Below are 6,000 nucleotides of genomic sequence, written 5' to 3'. Positions count from 1 at the left end.
TGCCAGGTTTTCGTGTGAAAGCCCGGCACTGAGCGTCGCTGCGAGGTGCGAAAGCGGTAATCTTTAAAAACGTATTGTAAATTTCCCGCCCGCTTCTGAGGTCTGGTACGCGGCATGGACGCTCGGTGGCCTGTACTCTACATAGTGCAAGCATTTTAAAGCCAAGCTCTAGCACCTTTCTGTGGCCCTTTAAGGACGAAGTTTAAGCGTCCTCCAATTTTGTTTTGTGACGAATAATGTCAGTCTGGGGCCAGATTGCGCAACCATCAATTGGGAAAATTGCCAAACTTGTCAAATAGGTGTCAGTAAGCCTCGCTCCTATTGGTCGGTCGTGGCCGGCGGCAATTTTGCATCATGGGTGGCTGCAGATTACTTCACGGATGTGGCAGAAATGGTGACGTTGCACACCTAATTATGCAGCCGCCAATTGACAGTTTTTTCTGACAGCTTTAAGGCGGTGAATTTCACCTTTGCGTTTGTGACAGAAAATGGCGGTGGTGTACGCGGCGATAAGACTGAGGCGGCTGCGCTGGCGCGAGCAACGGCGAAGGAGGGCGCACGCAGACGCGTTTGGCTTGCCGGACGAGCTGTTTCGACGCCTTTTTCGACTGGAGAAGCAGACGGTGTAGTGGCTTTGGGACGAAGTCGCCGATTAATGGGAGGTGCGCGTGCGGGCGCGTTGTCGGTGCGGCGGCAGCTGCCATGTGTACTGCGGTTCTTTGCTACCGGCGGCTTTCAAGCTAGCGCGTGACGTCCGAAAGAATTTGGCGCTGTGAACCAATGATAAGCCCAGCCTGCATAACGTCATTTTCAAGACGTGACGTCGTCTGCCAGGTTTTCGTGTGAAAGCCCGGCACTGAGCGTCGCTGCGAGGTGCGAAAGCGGTAATCTTTAAAAACGTATTGTAAATTTCCCGCCCGCTTCTGAGGTCTGGTACGCGGCATGGACGCTCGGTGGCCTGTACTCTACATAGTGCAAGCATTTTAAAGCCAAGCTCTAGCACCTTTCTGTGGCCCTTTAAGGACGAAGTTTAAGCGTCCTCCAATTTTGTTTTGTGACGAATAATGTCAGTCTGGGGCCAGATTACGCAACCATCAATTGGGAAAATTGTCAAAAACTTGTCAAATAGGTGTCAGTAAGCCTCGCTCCTATTGGTCGGTCGTGGCCGGCGGCAATTTTGCATCATGGGTGGCTGCAGATTACTTCACGGATGTGGCAGAAATGGTGACGTTGCACACCTAATTATGCAGCCGCCAATTGACAGTTTTTTCTGACAGCTTTAAGGCGGTGAATTTCACCTTTGCGTTTGTGACAGAAAATGGCGGTGGTGTACGCGGCGATAAGACTGAGGCGGCTGCGCTGGCGCGAGCAACGGCGAAGGAGGGCGCACGCAGACGCGTTTGGCTTGCCGGACGAGCTGTTTCGACGCCTTTTTCGACTGGAGAAGCAGACGGTGTAGTGGCTTTGGGACGAAGTCGCCGATTAATGGGAGGTGCGCGTGCGGGCGCGTTGTCGGTGCGGCGGCAGCTGCCATGTGTACTGCGGTTCTTTGCTACCGGCGGCTTTCAAGCTAGCGCGTGACGTCCGAAAGAATTTGGCGCTGTGAACCAATGATAAGCCCAGCCTGCATAACGTCATTTTCAAGACGTGACGTCGTCTGCCAGGTTTTCGTGTGAAAGCCCGGCACTGAGCGTCGCTGCGAGGTGCGAAAGCGGTAATCTTTAAAAACGTATTGTAAATTTCCCGCCCGCTTCTGAGGTCTGGTACGCGGCATGGACGCTCGGTGGCCTGTACTCTACATAGTGCAAGCATTTTAAAGCCAAGCTCTAGCACCTTTCTGTGGCCCTTTAAGGACGAAGTTTAAGCGTCCTCCAATTTTGTTTTGTGACGAATAATGTCAGTCTGGGGCCAGATTACGCAACCATCAATTGGGAAAATTGTCAAAAACTTGTCAAATAGGTGTCAGTAAGCCTCGCTCCTATTGGTCGGTCGTGGCCGGCGGCAATTTTGCATCATGGGTGGCTGCAGATTACTTCACGGATGTGGCAGAAATGGTGACGTTGCACACCTAATTATGCAGCCGCCAATTGACAGTTTTTTCTGACAGCTTTAAGGCGGTGAATTTCACCTTTGCGTTTGTGACAGAAAATGGCGGTGGTGTACGCGGCGATAAGACTGAGGCGGCTGCGCTGGCGCGAGCAACGGCGAAGGAGGGCGCACGCAGACGCGTTTGGCTTGCCGGACGAGCTGTTTCGACGCCTTTTTCGACTGGAGAAGCAGACGGTGTAGTGGCTTTGGGACGAAGTCGCCGATTAATGGGAGGTGCGCGTGCGGGCGCGTTGTCGGTGCGGCGGCAGCTGCCATGTGTACTGCGGTTCTTTGCTACCGGCGGCTTGCAAGCTAGCGCGTGACGTCCGAAAGAATTTGGCGCTGTGAACCAATGATAAGCCCAGCCTGCATAACGTCATTTTCAAGACGTGACGTCGTCTGCCAGGTTTTCGTGCGAAAGCGGGAATCATTAAAAATGTGTTGTAAATTTCCCGTCCACTTTTGAGGTCTCGTACGCGGCGTGGACGCTAGGTGGCCTGTACTCTACATAGTGCAAGAATTTTAAAGCACAAACACCCCTTTCTGTGGCCCTTTAAAGACGAATTTGAAGCGTCCCCCAATTTTGTTTTGTGACGAATAATGTCAGTCTGGGGCCAGATTAAGCAACTATCAATTGGGAAAATTGTCAAAAACTTGTCAAAAAGGTGTCATTAAGCCTCGCTCCTATTGGTCGGTCGTGACCGGCGGCGGTTCTGCTTTTTTGCGTCATGGGTGGCTGCAGATTACGTCACTGATGTGGCAGAAGTGGTGACGTTGCACACCTAAGTTTTTTGGGACAGTCTCAAGGCGGTCAACTTTACCGTTGCGTTCGTCACAGAAAATGGCGGTGGTGTACGCGGCGATAAGACTGAGGCGGCTGCGCTGGCGAGAGCAACGGCGAAGGAGGGCGCACGCAGACGCGTTTGGCTTGCCGGACGAGCTGTTGCGACGCCTTTTTCGACTGGAGAAGCAGACGGTGGAGTGGCTTTGGGACGAAGTCGCCGATGAACTGGGAGGTGCGCGTGCGAGAGCGCTGTCGGTGCGGCGGCAGCTGCCATGTGCACTGCGGTTCTTTCCTACCGGCTGCTTTCAAGCTGCCGTTGGTAATGAGGCGTACGTCTGCATCGCACAACTGACGGTGAGCACATGCGTATAGCGGGCGTTGGAGGCAATATGTAAAGTTAGTGCGCAGAAGGGGTGGGTTCCGTCGTCACCGATGTGACACACAGCTGTATATGAATAATGCACGCTTATGCTGGCGAAGCACTTTATTTTTCGCAGCAAATGGCACTTCGTGGTCATCTTGTGTTTCACAAGGGGAAAGAAACAACCACTCGTCACATACTGCAACACCTCACCTTTTGGCATTTTTGTGATCGATCGAAAGAGCCGAACAACAGACTTCAACAAGTTGTCTTCGCAGATTTCATACCATGCGCTTCTTGCAAGTTCGTTCGGTAGTCGCGTATCCTTCACTGCATTCGTTGAAATTTTTTCTGCGCACTTAGGACTATTTCCAGACGCCGCGTAAAAAAAAATAACACGGCGTGAAACAACTGCTTTCGTGCAAAGGGGCCTTTTTACTGCCGCCAGAACGCTCCAGCGGCACCGAAAGTTACCCACCAGCCACGGAGCAAGGCTATATAGGAGTGGAAACTCCTATATAGCCGCTGTTTGCGGCGACGATAAAAGGTCACAAGACAGCGGCGGCACTATCTTGCTGGCGGCACCTGGCGGCATGGAAAGAAACTACTGCCGTTTCGGTTGTCAAGGCAACCGGTTGAGAGGGTTGCTGCCGTTCGGACGCGCCTGCCTGACTTCTATTCAGGGCACTCTCACGCGCTTCTTTACCGCTGTTAGCCCGAAGAGCAACTGGTGCTACGGTTCAACCATTTGAGCACAGTAAAAAATAAAACGCGTTCTTTCCCATGAATGCTATAAGATGATCTGTAGCTTCGGGTTGTACGCAGGGCTTTTGTTTGACACCCGCGCGATGACCTTGATTGGATCGGTACAAGCGATGCTGGCATTCGTCGAAGGCAAACATGCCTTCACTTTCGTCGAGTATGTGACCATGCTAAGTTTCATCTGCTGGAGGAGAACGCGGGCGTCGTACGGCGCAGCATTTATGACTACACGTCAGCCGAAAAGGCAACAAGCGGCAACAATTTCCCACCTTGCTCACATTCTGCCTGCAATACTTGTAACCGCTTTTGCAATTTTGAACAAAATACCTGCGTCCCATCTTAGTCTAGAAAATTCCGAAGGAGGCCGCACTGCTCGTATCAGCGCTGTTAGTATTACGACCCTCGAACAGACCCCGACAAGAATTGTTGCTGTTTGACTTAAGGGCGCTGAAATACAACGCCACGGCGTGCCCGCTGAAGCAGACACCAGTGTCGTCTGCTGGTCGTCTGCTTTGAGCGCGCGCCGGAGCCGCCTGCCCGGGCGCTTCATATCTTTTTTTTCGCTGCGGCTTCTACAAGGCGCCGCATGGCGCCGCAACTGCATGCGGCCCCGTCGGCACATACAATTGTGACTTTATCCGGTTGCCTGCGCTCGCTCGCGCTGACGGGAGTTTCACCTTCTATATAGTCTTGCTCCGTGCTACCAGCCAATTTAATAGCAGAACTTCGAACACTTTTTGTTTTGCTTAGTATTTTCGAACTTTAAACACAATGTTTTGGCAAAATAAAATATGTGGGGTATTTTCATCATCGCTTATTCCTTACTTCTTCTTCCAAAAAACTTAGGAGACGGCCCCTCGAATGCTCTCGGGGCGCCGCCCTGCTGTAATTGGCTGATTCCTCGTTGCGTCACGTGGTGACGTTTCATCGTTTCGTCATTTTGACGTCACTGTCAATAAATTTTGACACATTTTGTCACAGTTGCATAATCTCGCCCCTGTTCGGAATTTCCCCGCTGCCAGCTTTTTACCCTGAAGCGGGGACGAAGCCCTCGCTGCAGCCTTGACTACAGCGCCACCGTGGCGGCGCGAGCCAGCAGACGGTTTCAGCGAACGCTGATGAGGAAGCAGAAGAAGCACTGTTTGCACAGAGAAGAGAAAAAAGAAGACGCCACCTATTCAGTTCATTCGATCGGATTTAATCGGCAACGCTCACCATGGCCAGCGGAACTTGGAGAGGCGATCTTCGCCGGTGCCGTGACGTCGCCAATTGCTTGAGGCTCTTGAAAATCGCCCGGACGACGAAGACGTGAAACAAGTCTTCTTCACGCCCAGCCCCGCGCGGATGGAACTCACCTGCTGGGTTCTCATCACAATAGATCCCTCAGGAGTGACCGACGATTGCCTTTCCCCTTCTGTCAATCACGAGCAACTGCGCGACCGCATCGTCAGCATGCTGACGCAGCTCAATGACCTGTGAGGTGCCAATTTTGAGCCTTTTGTGGACGGAACCACTGGGCATCGCGAGCAACGGCCTCTGTGGGCGCTGCTTCTCAAGACAGCCGAGTTCGCTCAGCGCAATGAGTGACTTTTTTGGAGCTAATATCCCGATCTCCGGAAACTGAAATGACCATCAACTGTTGTGACTGTGAGGACTTATAACTTCAGACGTTAGAAGGAAGAAAAAAGGACTTGGTTGTGCATGTGGAGTGATTGCGAAATGCTTTTGTTTTTGTTAAAGATTTGAACGGCGATGCAAAGTGGAGGGGATACATTTTCTTTGTTTTTCGCCTTTCTTCCGTAGAAAATTTGTGTTCCACGACAAGCGACCAGCAGTGCTATCACTATGCATTAAAGCAGGTACTATCTTCGCTGCGCTATTTGCTTGGTGTTTCCTCGAAAGTTTCAAATCTCCCACCCAGTAGCTGTTTCCAAACTCGCACTCTCTTCTGGGAGTGCCACGAGCCGTGAAAGAGAGGGCTGCTCGCCACCCTGAGGCTGGGTAT

This window comes from Amblyomma americanum, chromosome 1 (genome assembly GCF_052857255.1).
Source record: "Amblyomma americanum isolate KBUSLIRL-KWMA chromosome 1, ASM5285725v1, whole genome shotgun sequence".
NCBI lineage: Eukaryota > Metazoa > Arthropoda > Arachnida > Ixodida > Ixodidae > Amblyomma > Amblyomma americanum.
Note: the sequence above shows the minus strand (reverse complement) of the source record.